At 48.4% G+C, this 20,435-nt stretch overlaps 1 protein-coding gene across 3 annotated transcripts in view; it reads right to left on the reverse strand.

Annotated features, from left to right (window-relative positions):
• NGEF (neuronal guanine nucleotide exchange factor) overlaps positions 1-20,435 on the reverse strand; it is a 102,967-nt gene that overhangs the window by 81,062 nt on the left and 1,470 nt on the right. The gene's annotated exons all lie outside the window — the stretch shown is intronic.

A 20,435-nucleotide genomic window follows, 5' to 3' on the forward strand; every position in this document is an offset into this window, starting at 1 on the left:
TAAAAGCCTCGGATACCGGAAATTTAAAAACAATAAATAAACCTTTGACTTTAGATTTCTGGGAAAGTTGCAGGTGATGGAATTTTTAAAGCAGCTCTTCAAGGAACCAAAGGGCTCTGAGAACAAGAGTAAGTATTCAGTCATTTGGAGGGCCTCCCCATTTCTGCACGTAGCAGGTGTTCGCTGTGAGCAAGCAGCAAGGAATCAGGACATGAAAGTCAGAGAGAGTGAGTGGGGAGGGTTGAGAAGGCATCTGGGACCCCCCAGCCTGGCCCCAATTGCTGGGGGGCAGGGGCTTGCTGGGGTCACAGAGCTTACATGGCCCTGGTCATGTAACCTTCCCCCTGGTCCTTGATGTCCACCCCCTGTGCTCTTTCCTGCTCTCTGGCTGGCCCATGTGGGGAGTTTGGGCATTTGTCCTTTATCAGCTGAAGACCAGAGTGAACTCCTGGGTGAGGTGCCCTCAGCTTTCCACTTCCCACTAAAATACCAGGGACAGCCCACCCTGCCCCAGAAGCCGAAATTAAGAATTGAGCTCACGGCAATACAAGCAGGCTCATCTGCTAAATATACTAAAGAAGATGAAGAAGCATCACCAATGACTGACTTGTACTTTAAAGTTCTTGAAAAACCATGCACACCGTTTCTAAATCAAGAGGCAAAATGAAAAGGGAAATATATAAAGGGAAAAGCACAGAACAGGGAGTTGAAAGCATGGTAGGATGCAGAGCAGGGTTTTTCCTGTTATTCTGGAATTGCTGCAGAGGCGGCTTAGTTCTCTTCGAATTTCTGCTGTAGCTGGCGGTCAGCCGGCAACTGTGAGGGGTTACCGAGGGAGGTGTGCCCCTCCCTGCACCCCGCCTGGATAAAAGAAGAGGAGGAAGTGGGGAGGGGCGTGGCTTTGCCGGGGCAGCGGGGTGGGGGGGCAAAGAAGGCGGTGGGTCCCAGTGAGCCTTGGAGAAACCCTGGGTTCCTGCAAGGACAGGAGGCTCTGAGCCAGGAGGCACAGAGCTGTGGAACCCGTAGGCCCACTCCCAGGTCTCCTGGGAGAGAGTTCTGAGAGCAGAGGGTTATGGTGCCTTGTCCTTTTTATTGCTCCCCGCCCCCATGTTTCCTGAGGCTGGGGGATACACTGAGCATGGGACCAGCGCTGGCTTCGGGGTGGGGGGATTTCTGAAGGCAGGGGCCTGCTGGGGGGACTTCATGCTGTGGGCACGTTGACCTCATCTTTGTTCTCTGTGGCCTTCAGAGCAGCCCTTGCAAAGGAGACCCCAGAATCCCCTGGGGCTCAGAGGTAACAAGTGTTAGGGGTAGGGGGCCGCCCAGGCGGCCACTTGGTCAAGCCAAGGGCCGCCCAAGCTGGAGAAAGGGTTGGGAGCATGTATGTACCTCTAGGAGCAGAGGGAGATGTGGTGCCCTCTCTGGGAGGGATGGTCTAGAGCAGGCGATGGAGGGAAAGGAGAAGAGGTGCAGATGAACACTAGCCCAGGACAACCTGAAATACCCATCAGAGAAGGCAGCCGAGCCAGGCTGAGCCAGAGGGATGCCTCCTACCATGGACACAGAGCCAGCCATGGAAGGACAGCTCCGCTTTCTGCTCCCTGCTCCCTCCCCCACCCTGAGGAAAGGGAGGAGGGGGAGACTTCTCCAGGCCAAGCCTCCCACCCCCGAAATATTCTATCCGGTGCTAGAGGGAGGGGAGAGGAACTTTGATTAGTGTGAGGTTGAACTTTGGAAAATTTAAACCTGACAAATGGGCAAAGGCTAAGAACAGTTCACAGAAAATGAAATACAGATCACTCTCAACACCTGCGAAAGATGTTCAACCTCATGTCTCATAAGAGGAAGGGAAATCCAAACCACACTGGGGTCCTTTTTTTTTTTTTTTTACTTATTGCATTGGTAAAAAATCAGAAGTTTGCTAAGTGATTGGTGAAGCTGAGAGGCAGGCCCCCCATCATTGCTGGCAATGTCTATCAAAGTAAAACGCAAATATACTCTAGCTCAGCAATCCCACCTGCAGGAACCTGGTCCACAGATCTGCTTGCAGGGGTGAGGAGTGGTCTGTGTGTCTGAGAGCAAGCAGTTGAAGACCCTACAATGTTTCTCTGTTAGGAACAGGTCAGACCAACTAGAAACTCCTAAACATTTGGGGCACCTGGGTGGCTCAGTCGGTTGAGCATCCAGCTCTTGATTTCAGCTCAGCTCATGATCTCAGGGTCATGAGATCGAGCCCCTCTTCGGGCTCTGCACTGAGCTTGGAGCCTGCTTGGGATTCACTCTCTCCCTCTGCCACCTCCCCACTTGCATACATGTGTGCGTGTTCTCTCCCTCTAAAAAAAAATTTCCTAAACATTTCCATCAATAGAATAAGATCCAGTTATAAAAGCAAGAAAAAGACCGCTCTAAATTCTGATCAAGAAAGAATCCTAGGATAGCTCAAGAAAACAAAAACAAGGGCAGAAGAGTACGTATGATGTTTCCATCAGTGTAAAAGGGGGAAACAGATTCAAATTTATTTGGACATGCCTAAAACCTTCTGGAAGGTGTTATGAGAAATGAGTATCAATAATCAGAGGGGGGGACCTGGGGCAGATGGAGAACGGGAGTGGGAGGGAAGGAGACTTTAGTGTACCTAACTTTTCATATATTTAAAAAAATTTTTTTAAAGCTATGTCAATGTACTAACTTCTTCAAAAATTAAATAGATAAGTCTTTTGAGAAAAAAAATGAATAGGCTATATCTTAAGTGCTTCCAAGAGCCCTTCTATACGGCAGGGTAGTGAGTGTGGAGAGAGGTAACCATGTTGCAGAAGAAAAAGATGTTTATGTTTATACCTTCAAAAAAATCCAGATTTTCCACCCAATAAGTCAAGTACAGAAGAAGAATGAATTGTTAAATGAGATGTTTTAATTCTCTAATTAAAATGTTCTTGAAGAGAAATGCTCTTGGAGTGATTTAAAGGCAATCTCATAATCATTAAGCAATCTTTAAACAACATAGCACATCAGTGGGTTAGTGACAAAATTAAATCTCCAGAAAAAACCTTTAAAAGTGAGATGAAAAGGAAAACTTGTCATGATAAAGAGTACTGTGCACATCAAAAATACAGTGATGTTGGAAAATCAGGCAGGATCCTGCTCTCCTCATTATTAACATGTTTCGTGGGGGTTGGCCAATGAAATGATACTTAATCATAATTTGCAGGTGATACGATTTGTCTGCCTAGAAAACCCCAAAAAACCAGTTGAAACTATTGGAATTACAGAGAATTCAGCATAGGGCCAAAACTGGAGAAATTCACCACATGTCAACAATAGCAATAAAGTAGAAAATTTTCAATCATAGGAGTAACAAAACCAGAAAACAAAGGATAACCATATTAAACACAAACAACTTACATAAAAGAAAAACTTGAGAGATGAAAGGAGACTCACATCTTTAGAGAAGCATGGGTTTTTCTTGGATTGGAAAATTTTAAATATCTCAATTCTCATCAACTTAATGTATAGTTTTAGTGACATTCCAGTTAAAAACTATCAATGTAGAGAAAGGGGAACCCTCCTGCACTGTTGGTAGGAATGCAAGCTGGTGCAGCCACTCTGGGAAACAGTATGGAGGTTCCTCAAAAAGTTGAAAATAGAGCTACCCTACGACCTAGCAATTGCACTACTGGGTATTTACCCCAAAGATACAAATGTAGTGATCTGAAGGGGTATGTGCACCCCAATGTTTATAGCGGCAGTGTCCACAATAGTCAAACTATGGAAAGAGCCAAGATGTCCATCAAAAGATGAATGGATAAAGAAGATGTGATACACACACACACACACACACACACACACACACACACACACACACACACAATGGAATATTATGCAGCCATCAAAAACCCCCAAAATCTTGCTATTTGCAATGACGTGGATGGAACTAGAGGGTATTATGCTAAGCGAAATAAATTAATCAGAGAAAGACAAGTATATGATCTCACTGATATGAGGAATTCTTAATCTCAGGAAACAAACTGAGGGTTGCTAGAGTGGTGGGGGGTGGGAGGGATGGGGTGGCTGGGTGATAGACATTGGGGAGGGTATGTGCTATGGTGAGCGCTGTGAATTGTGTAAGACTGTTGAATCACAGATCTGTACCTCTGAAACAAATAATACATTATATGTTAAAAAAAAAAAAAAGATAGTAGGAAGGGAAAAATGAAGGGGGCAGAATCGGAGGGGGAGACGAGCCATGAGAGACTATGGACTCTGAGAAAAAAACTGAGGGTTTTAAAGGGAAGGGGGGAGGGGGGAAGGGTTAGCCCAGTGATGGGTATTAAGGAGGGCACGTATTGAATGGAGCACGGGGTGTTACACACAAACAATGAATCATGGAACACTACATCAAAAACTAATGATGTAATGCATGGTGATTAACATGACATAAAATTAAAAAAAAAATCCCTATCAAAAAACTCGTCAGAATGTTTTGATAAAATGATTATGAGGTTCATCTGTAGGATAGACAGGGGAGATTAGCTCAGACTTTTTGTGTAATATATGTAATGAAGAGTTTACTTCTTCTAAAAATCATGAAGTACTATAATAATACAAGGAATGTGATACTACCCCAAGGTAGTCAATCTGTGAGATAGAATGGCCAGCCCAGAAATGGATTCTTATCTATAAAAATGTTATGTTCTGGAAGAGGCATCACAAACATAAAAAATGGAGGGATAACAAAACCAGACAAAAACATCACAAGAAAACTATGTGCCAATATCTCTTATTAATATAGATGAAAAAGACCTTAACAAAATGCCAGGAAACTGATCTATAAAAAGAATTATACACCATGACCAAGTAGATTTATCTCAGGAATGCAAGGTTGGTTTAACATTGAAAAGTCAATTGGGACACCTGGGTGGCTCAGTCAGTTAAGCGTCTGCCTTCAGCTCAGGTCATGATCCCAGGGTCCTGGGCCCGAGTCCCACATCAGGCTCTTTGCTCAGCGGGGATCCTGCTTCTCCCTCTGCCTGCCCCTCCCCCTGCTTGTGCTCTCTCTCTGACAAATAAATAAAACCTTTAAAAAGAAAAAAAAAACATTCAAAAGTCAATTAATATGGGGTGCCTGGGTAGCTCAGTCAGTTGTGTCCAGCTTTTGATTTTGGCTGAGGCCATGATCTCGGGGTGGTGGGATTGAGCCCTGAGTCAGGCTCTGCACCGTGAGGAGCCTGCTTGGGATTCTCTCTCTCCCTCTGCCCCTCCTCACCTATCCCCCCTTGCATGCATGTGTTCTCTCTCTAAAAAAAAATTAATATAATGCACCCTACCAATGAAATAAAGGAGAAAATTATGTGATCGTCTCAATAGACATTTGACATCAAATAGCATTTGGCAAAATTCAACACTCCTTCATGATAAAAGTACTCAACAAGCCAGGTATAGAAGAAAACTTCAACTAAATAAAGGACATCTATGAAAACTCCACAGCTGATATCATAATTATGAAAGACTGGATGTTTTCCTATAAAATCAGGACGATGATAAGGATGCTTACTCTCACCAGTACTATTCAACACTGTAATGGAGGCTCTAGCCGGGGCAATTAATAAAGAAAAAGAAATAAAAGATTGGAAAGGAAGGAGTTAAACTCTATTTGCAGATGACATGATCTTGGTATTTAGAAAATCCTAGGGAATCCCCTAAACTGTTGGAAATAAACAAGTTCAGCAAGGCTTCAGGATATAAGATCAATATACAGAAATCAATTGTATTTCTACATGGTAAGAATGAGCATAGGAGTGAAATTGAGAAAAGAATTCCATTTATGATGTCAAAAATATTTAGGAATATATTTTAACCAAAAAAAAGCACAAAACTTATATTCTGAAAACTATAAAATAGTATTGAAAGAAATTTAAGAAGACCTAAATAAATGGGGAGATATTCCATTTTCATGGATCAGAAGAGTTAATATTGTTAAGATGGTATTATTTCTCAAATGATCTACATAATGAACACCATCCAAATCAAGATCCCAGCTGGCTTCTTTGCAGGAATTAATAAACTGATCATAAAATTCATATGGAAATTCCAGGGACCCATGCCAAAACAACCCTGAAAAAGAATAAAGTTAGACTCGCATTTCCTGACTTCAAAACTCACTACAAAGCAACAGTAATCAAGACTGACACAAGGTTAGACATATAGGTCAATGGAATAGAACTGAGAATCCATAAATCAACCCATACATCTATGGTCAATTGATTTTTGATAATAGATGCCAAGGGTGCCAAGGCCATTCATTGGGATAAGAATAGTCTTTTCAACAAATGGTACTGGGGCAACTGAGTATTCACATGTGAAAGAATGCATTTGGATCTCTGCCTCACACTGTACACAAAAATTAACTCAACATGGATCAAAGACCTAACTATAAGAGCTAAAACTATAAAACTCGCAGCAGAAAACATAGGTGTAAATGTTCTTGACATCAGATTAGATGATGATTTTTTAGATGACACCGAGGTACGGCAAAGGAGCTGAGGAGACATTTCTCCGAAGAAGTTATACAAATGGCACATGAGAATTTGCTCAACACCACTACTAATTAAAACAATGAGATACTGTTTCATATCCACTAGGATGGTGGTAATAATAAAGACAGATAATAACAAGCATTGGTGAAGATGTAGAGAAATTGGAACCCTCATATACTGCTGATGGGAATGTAAAAGGGTGCAGACATTTTTTACCAGATTTTATTTATTTATTTGAGAGAGAGTGAGAGTAAGAGAGATCATGGAGAGGGAGAAGCAGACCTGCCACTGAGTGGACAGCCCAATGTGGGGCTCGATCCCAGGACCCGGAGATCATGACCTGAACCAAAGGCAGATGCTTAACCGACTGAGCCACTCAGGCGCCCGATGCAGGCATCTTGGAAAATAGTGTGGCAGTTCCTGAAAAGGCTAAACATGGAATTACCAAATGACCTAGCAATTCCATTCCTGAGTGTATTCCCAAGAGAAATGCAAACATATGTCCACACAAAAAGTTGTACACAAATGTTCACAGCAACATTATTCATAATTGACAAAAGGTGAAAACAGTCCAAATGTCTACCAACTGATGAACAGATAAATAAAGTGTGGTATAGCCCTACAATGGAACGTTACTCAGCCCTAGAAAGAAAGCAAATATCGATACATGCTATAACATGAACGAACCGTGAAGTAATTTTGCTAAGTGAAAAAAGCCAGTCATGAAAGACCATACATTGTCTGATTTCATGCATAAGAACTATTCAGAACGGGCAAATGCATAGAGGTGGAAAAAAGATCAGTGATTTCCTAAGCCTGGAAGTACTGAGGCATGGGGGGTGAGGAACTGCTAATGGGGACCGGATTTCTTTTGGGGAAGATGATGTAAATGTTCTAAAATTGTTTGTGGTGATGGTTGCACGACTCTGTGAGTATACTGAAAACCACTGAACTACATACTCTAAAAGAGGTGAATTGGGTGGAAGGCGAATTATATCTCAATAAAATTGTTATTAAAAAAAGGAGGGGCATCAATAAAAGTTTGGAATGCTGGTAAGCAGCTTGGGAAAAATATTTGAGTTCAGAGCCACAGAATAAATCCCCTAAATAAACAACGAAAGAATTAAAGCATTAAGTATTTTCTTCAAACTCTAGAACAATAACAAAAAAAATCCTTACATATGGTTTTATTACTTTTTCCTCCCCTTAAAAAATGTGTTTTGGAAAATGTTGTATTTCGATGAACTAGGCATATACACCCCACTTAAATATTTGCATAATATTCTCTAATGCATCATTTATATTTCCTATATTTTATTATTATTTAATTTGTTTTCATCATTTTCTCTTAACGTTTAAGTTAGGCTCTTTTTTGGTTAGAGAAAGACATGATCATTCAGGTTACTTGAAGAGAAGGATACCAAGGTGGAAACCGGGCCAAGGTGTTGTGGGGACATGCCCCTCCACCTCTGTCAGGGGTCAGAAAATAGAATATTTAGAGAAGGAATGCCATGGTTCCCACATCTTGCTGTAGCATGCTGGGGAAAGCAGTATAGCTGTAGGGAGCCTTGGTTGAGTGGCGCCAGCCAGGCATGGGGTGTCAACCCTGTTCAGCTTCTCGCTGGTTGCATGAGCTGAACGTGTGGCCTTCCTCAGGCCTCCTGTTGTTCTAGTGTCGTGTAGGCAGGACAGATGTTAGTTAAGTACTGGGACTAAGGTGAGGATGCCCAGTGTTGGCCCACAACACGTGGTAGCTGTTGTCTTTATGCATTCTGATGCAAATCACCACAGGCAATATTTCCATCTATAAATAGAATAATATTTCTACTTATTTCTCACTCATCCAACGTAGCATAAATTAAAAAGAGGGCACCAGAAAGAAGAACAAAAAGGTGGGGACATAAAACTTAATGGGGGACAAGGTGAAAAAATTCCCATGACAAAGGCTTTTGCTATGGATGTGGTCAAATTATGCCTGAGCTTCCTAGTAGCCAACGTGGAAAGGGGAAATGTGTCAGTGACTCATTCGACTGCAGTCAGGGATAAAAACTGACCAAGTGCTCAGGAGAATTTGCATTAGGACTAAGACTAGCTAAGTGCTTTCTCTCAAGGGCTTTTGTGGAAGAAGGAGCTTTAGCGCAGTGGTTTTTAAACTTTTAAGAGCTTGTTAAATATATGAATTGCCCAGATTCTGGACTGAGTAAGGCTGAAGTGGATCCCAGGAACGTGCATGGTAGAGAGAGTTCCAGGTGATGCCTGGACTCCAGTCTATTCAGTCCAGTAGGGTGGTCTTTCTCCTTTACCCACAAGGCTCGCGTGCGCACACACAAACACGCGTGTGTGAACAGATTTCTTGTGGCTTCACACAAAAAAACAGCCAAGCACAGGTCATTCTGCAGGGTGACGTGGTGTAGGCTTCTGCCTGATCAGGGGAGGTCCTAGAGGGGTTTTGGAAGGAGATGTGGACTCTCCATCTTCTTCTTGGTGGAGCGTTTGGTGATGTTTTGGTGGGATCATCTTGAGATGGAGCTCCTAGCTACGCACATAGGGGCGGCTTGTCTGTGTTGCCTGTTAGCTACCCACTCGGAGTCGACTGGCGGTTGGGGAGAATTGATGTACTGAAGGAAAATGAGCCCACAGTATTCCTCCAGGCAGGCCAAGATTTTCCTCATAGGGAACACTGTTGTGGATCTGCTCTAGCGCATAGGAAGATAGGCAAGGAGCCATAAGGCTCCGTTCTGTGGTGTCAAGGCCTTGAAACATCTGGCCTGGAAAATTCCTTGGCAGGTGAAGTGAGATTCTTCATTTGCCTCCCCGCCCATCCCCAGCACTGGAATCAAACATCCACAGAATGTCTTCCCCTTGTGCAACATTACTTCCTGATATCCCCTCCAACATAAACTTTTTGTGAAATACCCACCAAGGTAATTGAAAGAGGTGGCTTCTTCTCTGGGCACGTTACCTCTAAACCCGAGACAAGGTGGGAGGAGCAGCGTTTACCAAAACTGGCAGCGTTCGTTTGGAGGTGTTCTTTCTGGTTTTAATTAGCCTGCTTGTCCTGACGTCTGTTGAATTCATAAAAGTTGAATTAATAAAACCTTTTTGGCCAAGGGTCAAAGAATGTCCGACTTTTTACTCTCTGGAGCAAAGGGACAGACCTCCCGGCCATCCCCAAGTGATTCTAACCAAGGATTAGGCTAGACAATGAGGAGGAAGGTGGCATTTCTATTTTGCCCTTTCATTTGGTTAAAAACAAATTTTTTTTAATGTAAGTATAGCAGGAGGCGGATAGCGCCCATATCGTAAGCGTACGGATTGCCCAAAGTTTACACCTTGTGGGAGCAGCGCCCAGACCCGGAAGGAGAAGGTCACCACCACTCGGGAGAGTCTCTCCACCCCTTCCCCTGCCTTGCCTCTGAGGGTAACCTCTGACCTCAGAGCATGGATGACTCTTGGCCTGTTTTGGTACTTTATGGAAGAGTTCAGAATGTTCTCTTTTGTGTCTGACTTCTTCCTGTGACATCGGCTTGTGAGAGGCGGCTCTGCTGTTCCACATTGTTCCACGTTGTTCCATGTCCTTGTTGGAGCGTTTCTTCTCTAGGCTGTGAAGCAGTGGTCCTCACACAGGTGCGGGCCTCAGGGGGTTAAAGCACAGACTGCTGGGCCCCACTCTCAGAGCTTCTGTTGCAGGAGGGTGGGGGATGGGGCAAGAGCTTGTATTTCTAGCAGGTTCTCAGCCACTGCTGCCACTTCCAGTGGTCTGAAGAGCATGCCTTGAGAACCACGTCTTTGGCCAGTCCCCTTTCCTGCTTCCAGAAATCGCTGAGGGGCAACACTGCCCCGCAGGCGGGGTGGGGGGTGGGGCAGTGTGGAGGCCAGAGCCGGCCTTTCCAGGACCGGCGTGGAACCCAGGCCAGTGTCCTGAGCTGACGCTGGCCTCTGTGGTTAGTTGGCCACTGGGGTCGGAGAGGATTTAGCTTCTCTGCTCTCCTGTTACCGACAGGGGCTGCTGCGACTGGGGCCCCTGTGGCCTGACCAGGGCTTCCTGGCTCCCTCAGGCGTGGGCAGGAGACGGTAGGGATTTCTGGAACATAAACTGGTCAGACACCAGCCAGAGGCCCCAGCGTCCAGCGCCCAGCTGTACACGGCACCAGGGGCTCACTTTCTTCCCCTTCTTTCCAGTGTCTGCCACCCTTCCGGCTTCAGACCCATGTGGGCGAGGCCCCAGCACCCTGCCCCTGCGTTGTCCCCCAGTCCCCAACCATGCATCACACCCACTGGTCTTTCAGCCTGGGTCCTCCGCCAGGCCTTCCCGCCCCCTCTCTTGGGGCCTCGTCTGCTTCGGGTTGCCCTGGTTGCCCTTCCCGGCCATGCCCTCCTCAGAGAAACTCAGGCACTTGCCTAAGATCGTACAGCTATATAGCTGGTAAGTGGCTGAGGCAGAATTCGAACCCGGGTCTTACAGGCCCCAGGGCCCTGCCCTGCTGCTGAGAGAAAAGGAATGGCTTCAGTGGACCCAGGGGAAGGCCAAGCACGTGCTTACGAAGCAGTGAGCAAAGATCAGACAGAGCACGTAGCAGGGGACAAAACCAGAAGCAAGGCCAGACCAGCCCTGTTTCTCTGGGGGCTGAGCCTTTTCGGCGAGCCCCTCCTTCCCCCTTCATGGGGTCCCCGGGGCAGTTAGGGGGCAGGGGCTCAAGCCAGGGGCAGGGGCCCTCCCCACAGTGGCTGTGGCCCTCGGTTACCCTGGTGAGAAGGATGGCCAGGCCCAGGCATCTCAGCGAGTGGGGGTGCGTGGCCTCCTAGCAGCTCACTTCCTGTGCAGCCCAGCAAATATTGGGTGGCCTTCTTCCTTCCCTGAAGTCCAAGTCAGGCTGAAGCCGTGGGACCTGGGGGCGGAGGGGATGACAGCGTGTGCCCTCCCAGCTCGCCCTTTCGGGGCTCTTGGGATAGGTCTCCCTGGGCCCCTGACACAGCCTCGATCCTCAGCCTCCCATCTGCAGGGGGCTGCGCCATACCTAGCTGACACAGGGTAGAGCTGGTCGGTCATGGCCTCGGTGGGTTTCCTTTATTCACTCGTTGAGGGTGGTTCTGACTCTGAACGGGCCCTAGGGTCTGGAGACAGACGTGCTCCTTTGCTCGGAGTCCCAGCAGAGCAAGCAAGGTCCATTTCTGACATCTCCCATCATCCCAGACCTGAGAGTACCCCTCCTCAGGCTTCTCTTTCCCTCCGGAAACCTCTCTCGTTTGTGCAGTCCTAGGGCAAGGATTAAATGAGATTAGGGTGCCCGGCACCACGTCAGCAAGTGATACTCCCTACTCTTTTTACTCTTTGCAAGTAAGTAAATGATCCATTTGTTTAAATTGTTTCTACTTTTTATTTTTTAGTTTTGTTTAAAAGATTTTATTTGAGAGAGAGAGAGAGAGAGAGAGCACAAGTGGGGGAGAAGCAGAGGGAGAGGGAGAAGCAGACTCCCCGCTGAGCACGGAGCCTAACTCTGGGCTCCATCCCACAACCCCGAGATCATGACCTGAGCTGAAATCAAGAGTCGGAGCCACCCAGGTGCCCCTGTTTTTACTTTTTAATGTAACAAGAACTCAAGATTGTAAAATGTGTATAATTCTCAATATAAAAAAGCAGGTATAAGGTTTGAAACAAAGGAATCAAGGGTCATCAGAGAACCTTGGCTCTGTCCCAGTGAGTGAAATCTATGCCTTGTCCACGGGGACTGGCTGGTGGCAGTTCCTGAGAGTCCCGTCCCCTCTGGGCATGTTGGTGACAGCCGTCACTCTCAGCTGGATGGGGGAGGCGAGGGCTCAACCTACTTTCTCAAAGTGAAGCCTGAACTAGCTCCTGCAGTGTTTTCCCGTCATTAAGAAAACTTTTACCTAATTAATGGAAGCTGACCCCCTTTCAGGTTTTCCAAATCCAGGCATCAGACAGGCTGTGAGCAGTAGGAGGGAGTGAGCTGGGGACAAGGACCACTCCTTCTGGGTGAGCGGCCTCCCCTGGCCACCGCCCGTGGCAAGCTCCCGCCTGCCTGTGGGCCAAGGTCTGCTGGACCCAGGCCGAGGGAGGCCGGCCAGGGCAGCCCGGCTCCCAGTCACAGCGCAAAACAGACACTACCTAAAAGTGGGCATGTTGTCTCCAGAGCCAAACAGGGATATTTATATGCAGGGAGTTGCACACTCAACACTGGGTCTTTGTGGAGTTCTAGTTGTGGGGCCATTTGCATGTCGGAGTTGCTGTGAACTCATCTATCAACCCACATTCTAGAGCGTTTATAAAAAGGCCTGCTAAAAATGACAAGACCGGTATTGGTGTCTTAGTCAGCTCGGGCTGCCTTCACAAAATACCACAGAGCGGGTGGCTTCAACAACTGAGATTTATTCTCCCACAGCTCCGGAGGCTGGAAGTGTGAGATCGGGGAGCAGTATGGCAGGGCTCTGGGGAGGGCCCACTTCCTGGCCCACAGACAGCAGCCACCTTCTACGCATGTCCTCACATGGCCTCCCCTGGGGTGTGTGCAGGAGAGCGAGTGGGGGGGGGGGAGGAGACAGGGAGAGGTCACTAGAAGGTCAGTTATCCCATCATAAGGACACCAGCCTCTTGATCTCATCTGCCCTTACTCACCTCCCAGAGGCCCCATCTCCAGATACCATTACACTGGGGGTTTGAGCTTTAACATTTGAATGGCGGGGGTGGGGGGGGTGGGACGTGAATATTCAGTTCGTAACAACTGGCGAAGGAATGAAAAGGGTACTTGTATCGCTGGTTGGGAATATCTCAATCCCAACCCAATTTCTCAAAATGGCTCTGGGGAACCAGTCCTTTTATCAGAAAGTGGCCATCCTTCCCTCCAGTTCTGGAGTGCCTTTCTGGGAGGTTCGCTCCATCCTCAGTCCTGGAAGGGGAAGGACCCAGAGTGCCCTTGGCCCCCGCCCCCTAGCCACAGCTGGCTGGAAGGGAGTGGACCTTTGACCCAGGAGGAATCCAAGCTGGAGGCTGCGCTGAGCCAGTCGGATTCACTCTCCCAGAGATGACTTGAGATGGGGATCGGGCCAGTTAGCAGGGGGATCTGGACTGGATGGCTATGGGGGTGGGAGAGGCCTTTTTTTTTTTTTAAAGATTTGATTTATTTATTTGAGAGAGGGAGCACGAGCAGAGGGAACGGCAGGGGGAGAGGGAGAAGCAGGCTCCCCGCTGAGCAGGGAGCCCGATGAGAGGCTCCATCCCAGGACCCTGGGATCATGACCTGCGCCAAAGGCAGACGCTTAACTGAGAAACCCAGGCGCCCAGGTGGAAGAGGCATTTTTAATTGGCCAGGACAATCCATGTGTAGGTGTAGCTGTGCAGCCAGTGTGGAGAGACAGACAGAGAGATAGACAGCACACAGGCAGAAGAAGAAAGCCCAGGGAGGGAGAGAGGAAGAGAGAGAGAGAGAGAGAGAGATGTAGCTTTCCCGTCTCCCATTTCTGGTTCTCTGTCCTCCGCAGGCTGCTTGTATTTTTCCAATAATATTTCTTAAAACCTTTTTCTTATCCTAGCTTGAAGGGATTCCTGGGCATCACTTCCCAGTGGTCCAACACTGGCTTCCCTTATTTGTGGTGTCTCTAGGCTGTCAACTCTCTGGGTTAGGACATGAAGTTGACCTTGTCAGTTGTGGCCTTGTGTTCTGGGTGGCTACTGTCCACCCACACGTTGAACACAGGTGCGTCTGCTCTGGGCTGGGCCCCAGGGTCCCCATAGAGCAGGCAGGAGGGAATTCCCTGATGTGGCTCATCATCCCAAAGATGACTCCTCTGGCTTCTCTTGTCCTTCTGGAAACTTCTCTTGTCTGTGCAGCGCTAGAAGCATTCCAGTGCCTCTGCATGCCTCCTGGTGAGATCCTGTGATCTCTCCAGAGGCCTGCAGGTGGGAGGGAGGTGACTCAGGCCCTGAGGAGGGTTCACCAAAATATCCAGAGAATTGGGATGAATCTGGATAGTCCCCTGTTCTCCTTCCAGCTGCCTGGGATTTAAACCAGTGGCTGCAAACCAATTTTTAGAAGCACTTCAAACATCAAAAAGTTAATAGTTACATAGTTTATGTACTTTAGAAAAATTCCAATTCGCACATCAAACCTGCGATTTCATAGGTATTAATGCTTGGGGTGAAAATAAGTAGAGGATTTAATTTAAAGCCAATCTGTAGAAACTGTTAATAGCACCAGTGGTACATGGAAATGTCAAAAATTGTAAACGTGCAAAGTCAATGATCGACAAATCCGGAAACGCTGAGTTGGAATCACCTGGATGAACCAGATAGCACAGAGTTCATTCCTCTTCCGAACTCAGGCTTTTTTCCGTCCCTATATGCCCAGGGTTCCCAGACGGTGGCTCACTTTGAGAAGCAACAATATCTGGGGGCTTTGAAGAAGTGCAGAATCCTGGGCTCTCCCCCAGAGCCACTCAGCCAGCAGCCCTGGGCAGGCAGGGGTGGGGACGGCGTCATGTTGTAACCAGCCCTCCAGGGGTTCTGACAAATCCTGCTTCAGCTCAGCCTTCTGAGCCTGAACCTCGGCGAGGCGGAAAGTCTGCTGAAACCTTGTGCAGGAGTGTGGGTTTGCACGTTTCCGGGGGGGAGGGGGCGGGGTGGGGGCAGGGCCATCCACGGCTGGCATCAGGCCCTGAGAGGGTGAAGACCACTGCTGTCTGAGGTTCCTGCCACCATGATTCTCTGCCATTTATTGCCGTGTTCATGAATCCGTGTGCTTTAACTATAAATAACCCAAACCTTGCTGGGCCATCAGCAGGGCACATCCAGTATGTACGAAACGGCTGGTGGGTGTCTGGGACCTCCCCACACCAACAAGACCCTCGAGGACCCAGCTGCGGGCTGCCCAGCCCCCAGATCACAGCAGCTGTCTCCCCAGAGCCTGGATCTCTTAGTGTTTCTGACTCTTCCTGAGTCTGTGCTCTCTACCCAACTTGGTTTCTCCTTTCATTCCTCCTGACAGGGCTCCAGCCATGGCTTCCAGCTTAGACTGATGCTTGGGTCCATGCTGGTGTCCCACCTGTGCCACCTCCCTGCTCCTTAGATCTCTGTCCTCCAGGGCTCGTCCCTGGAGGGCGGGGCCCACTCTGTCCACAGTGAAGTCCAGAGACTTCTGTTCATCCATTGACCCCTTCCTCTGCCCAGCAAATACTGAGAACCCACATGCCTTCGGCCAGGGCGGGGATGGACGAGCGGGTCCGATGATCACAGCACCGGACTACATGACAAGTTGAGAAGTCCTCCGGCTGCAGCTGGCCAGCCACCACACTCCAAGCCCCGCCTGGTGGGGTTCTCTGATCCTGCAGAACCTGGCGCTCATCACAGACGCTCAAATCACATGGTCAGGCCAGGGTTCCCAGTGTAATCACCAGGGTCCTCATAGGAAGGAGGCAGGAGGGTTCACGCTCTGTGCTCCAGCCGAGGGGGCAGTGGCGGCTTCATGTGTCCTCCTGCACACTGGGCAGAAGATGCCCCTGATTGGGCTGGGCACCTGGAAGAGCGATCCGGGCCAGGTGGAATGTCACCCGTACTTGGCTCAGAAGGAGCTGATTGCCCACTGCCAAGCTCGCGGCCTGGAGGTGACCGGTTATAGCCCTCTGGGCTCCTCTGATCGAGCTTGGCGTGATCCTGATGAACTGGTCCTACCTGAGGAGCCAGTGGTCCTGGCCCTGGCTGAAAAGTATGGCCGGTCTCCAGCTCAGATCCTGCTCAGGTGGCAGGTCCAGTGGAAAGTGATCTGCATCCCCAAGAGTATCACCCCTTCACGTATCCTCCAGAATATCCGGGTGTTTGACTTTACCTTTAGCCCAGATGAGATGAAGCAACTAGATGCTCTGAATAAAAATTGGCGATACATTGTGCCCATGCTCACAGTGGATGGGAAGAGGGTCCCGAGAGATGCAGGGCACCCTCTGTACCCCTTTAATGACCCATACTGAGACCACCGCTTCCTGGTTCCTTCCCAGCTCTCTAGCTACAAGGTCCTGCCACCCGCAGAAAGGAGTTAATAAAGCCATTGGAGCATCCACACTAAAAAAAAAAAAAAAAAAAAAAAAAAAGAGGCAGGAGGGTCAGGGAGATTTGCAGGTGCTACCATTGCTGGCTTTGAAGATGGAAGAGGAAGCCACGAGGCAAGGAAAGTGGGTGGCCTCTGGAAGTTGGAAAAGACAAGGAAATGTTTTCCCCCAGAGACTCCAGAAGAAAAGTGGCCCAGCTAACACCTTGGTTTTAGCGCAGGGAGACCCATTTTGGACTCTTGTCTTCCAGAACTGGAAGATGGTGCATCTGTGCCGTTTGAAGTCGCTAAGTACGTGCTCACATGTTGCGGCAGCAACGAGAAGCTAATACGCTCTCCTTACAGATGGAGCCCTACGTCTAGGAGGTTCATCCATCGTTGATTTCCTCAAATTCTTTCCATGCCAACAGTGATCAGACTCGTTTTTAAAGATTGGAGCCCTGTGGTTGTGCCAGGAAAAAAAATGCCTTCTCTTACCGAGAAATATTCACTGGAGGGAAATCATCATCGGGTCCAATGTGCAGACACCTTGGGCGGGTGTGCAGTCTCCCCAGCTGACCCGAATGGCACATGCAGGGAAGGGAGACCCGAATGGCACGTGCAGGGAAGGGAGTTTCCCAAAGCTGGCCAGGCTCAGAGCGCTTGGAGCAGGTTGGACGAACTGGCCAGCGGAAGCCAGTTCTCTTTACACTTGAGGGTTCTATGTACACTTTCATGCTTAGTGCTCAATTTTCAATGTGAGCTGATAAATTCTCTACTCCTTAAGGTCAATGTTTATCCTGGGAAAGAGGATCTATTTTTTATCCTCTAGGCCGACTGGGATAACAACAGTGAAAGCCAAGCCCTTTATGTTCATCATCTCATGGAACACCCAGGACAATCCTAATGATCGTTACCGTCCTTGTGCCATTTCCCCCATTTGTACAATGGAGGATGTAGAGGCTCAGAGAGGTTCACTGACTCAGCTCAGGTCACACAGCCAGCATGCGGTAGAGGCAGCCTGGCCCTGGCAGAGAGCATGATTTCTAAACTAGGGGTGAGGACCACCTTAAATTTAGGACATTCTGACTTAAAGCAAACAGCCTTAGAAGATTATAGACAATTCGGAGAGAGAGGAAAAAGTAGACAGTGACTGAGCCTGGGGCCCAAGGTTAGATGTGGTCACATCTACCCATGCTCCTTTATTTTGACAATTTCTGTGATATTTCTCCAATGAATACACAAATCAGCCGTAATAATATTTTCCCAAACATAGCCTAGGTGGGTCTGTTTATCTTAGATTGAACATCATGATGGCTTCATCGTGACCCCGAGCTAGAATCTCTCCATGTCTCACCCTTGACTTGGAACCCAAGTTCACCAACTGCGAATGACTTTGATCTTGACTCTGAACGGGTTCCAAAGAGGCCAGAACCCCGTGGAAAGCATGGGCTTTCCAGAGACCGGCTCTGATATCTCAGGCACCAGGAAAAATTGTCCCTGTGCCAAATGCTTTTTTACTCCGGAAACAGAAAACCTTACAATCGTTTTAAAGTTCAAAGCTAACTTCCTAAAGAGGAACTTAGAGAAAAGAAGGCTTTCCTCCAGCATTCAAGAATCTACCAAGGAATGTTTTTATCACTCAGATGAGAGAAAAAAAAAATATATCTTTATAGATATACTCACTTTCATGAGTGGATTTTAGCTCATTGTGTCAGGGTTTTATAAAGTTAAAATACTTGGAAGTTTTTTTGTTCCATTAGTGGGATTTAATGGGAATCTGTTTGGGCTCAGGGACGCCCAAACAGTGAATCAGCTGTGAGGGAGAAATTGCGTTTTCCTAACCTACCTATTTGGACAGCAGTATGGGGGATGGAGGGAGCTGAGGGGCCTTGGGAAAGGGACGGGGTGGGTGGGAGGTTGTCCATCTCATCACATCTTACCACTGCCCCGGGCGGGCGTGCTGCGAACACTGACTGGCTGGACAAGGTGAGAAGAAGTCAGCGTGCCAGGAGCTCAGTGCCGTGATGGAATGACCTCCCTGACACAGGGAGGTCATATAAACTTGACTCAGGATTGAGCAAGGCTTCCCGAGTCAACCCCAGGGAGCCACTTCCAGACAGGACCTGGGGGTCAAGGTCCTCAGACCAGCTTGCCTTCCTCCCTTCTCCCAGCTGATCCCTACCCCAGAGGCTCCCAAGCGTTTCTGAGCCTTTGAAGGCATCATCCAAGCTGCTTGTTCTCTGGAGAGCCTGTTCTCTCTGGAGGAAACATACTCATTAAATAATAATGAATCAGCGCCCCATTTTTAAACTCATCAAAGATCTGGATAATAAATGGGCAGAGCTTCTAGCCATGGGAGACGCTGGTGCTGGTGCATGAGCCTCCAGTCAAAAGTGAAGGTGACTGAGGCAAAGCCAGCTAGTGCTGGAGTACAGGAGTGCAGGGTGAGTTCCCCGTGAGGTGGGTTGGCCATACAGACCCCCACTGGGATCTCCAGGAGGCTTTGGGGTCCAGGCATCTTGGGTTGCAGGCCACCTCCCTCCCCCTTCCTTTCTGCTCCAGCAAACCCATCCCATCAGCAGGCTTTATACGGGCCTCATGCTTCCCCTCATGGTCCATGTCTCTGCCTCTTCCGTCCCCATGCCCTTGCAGGGTTCCCACTCCACCTGCGAATACGCTCTCTGTGAAAGTGTGCTCTTTGAAGGACTTGGATCATTCAAATAGGGTAAGCATGAAAATATTACCTTATTTTCAAGTTAGAGAGCCTTACTTTATAATACATAAAACCATACCCATTAGTTCTTCTCCTCTTGTAAACAATTAAGAAGTGATGTAAGATTGTTTAATGATGCTCAGCTCAGAGGCCACTTCCTCCATGCAGGCTTCCCTGATACCCCTTTGATAATCGCCCGAACCTTCATTCTAACACGGGATTTTCCCCCCATCCCGAAGACAAGGCCAGTGGAGGTAGAAAGATTGAGAGGTGGCCTGACTCAGGTTCCCAGACACCCAGGTTCTTAATTAGCCACCTGAGCTCTTCTCCCAAAGAAACCCACTAAGGAACGTTCCAGGCAGACGCCCCCTCTATAGTGCTCCGTCTTTTGCCCTGACCCAGTGGGGTCTCCCAGGGACACTCAAGGACTGCTACCAACCAGGGAGAGGAGTGCAGGCTGTCATCTTCTGTGGGCATTTCCTCTATGTCCAGAAGACCACAGCTCCAAAAGTGGGGGAAGGTGAACCCAAGGTGATGAGAACAGTAATTCCTCCTGAGGCCCAGGCTGCTCTGGCCCAGCAGCTCCCTGAGACACCAGGGGGAGCTCTGGAAAGCAACGGGCCGCAAGGCTCAGAGATATAACCCCATGGCTCACAGCCCCGCTGAAATGCCTCTAGGTCCCACAGTCCGTAACCATCCTTGGAGGGAGGAGGGGATTCTGTGCCCCCCTCATGGAGGGAGGGCCCCTAACCCGGCCTTGGGGTTCTGGTTCTCCTCTGCCACCCTGGTCCCATCTGTGCCCCCAGCCCTTCTGCCAAGCCTCACTTGCCCAAGCTGCTCACAATTATTTGATGAAGGAATACAGGCAGGAATTGTGCCATTCTGTGGTGGTGCTGGGAGTATCCTTACTTGGGGAGGCAACGCGCTCGTGGAGCTGGAGAAAGGGCCCTGAGTAGGCGATGTTTGGTGTCAGGCTGGCAGGCTCGCGTGGGCTCTTAGAACTCGCCTCCGCTGAGCCTCTGGGCTGGTCTGTGCACTGGTGGAAGCCCCCTGGGCTGCCCCGCTGAGGCCAGAGAGGCCTCCCACAGGCAAGGGGGAGTTCTTTAAGCAACTGTCTTCCTCCATCTCTGGCCACGGGGAGAAAGGTGTGGCCCC

Source organism: Zalophus californianus, chromosome 3 (genome assembly GCF_009762305.2).
Source record: "Zalophus californianus isolate mZalCal1 chromosome 3, mZalCal1.pri.v2, whole genome shotgun sequence".
Lineage (NCBI taxonomy): Eukaryota > Metazoa > Chordata > Mammalia > Carnivora > Otariidae > Zalophus > Zalophus californianus.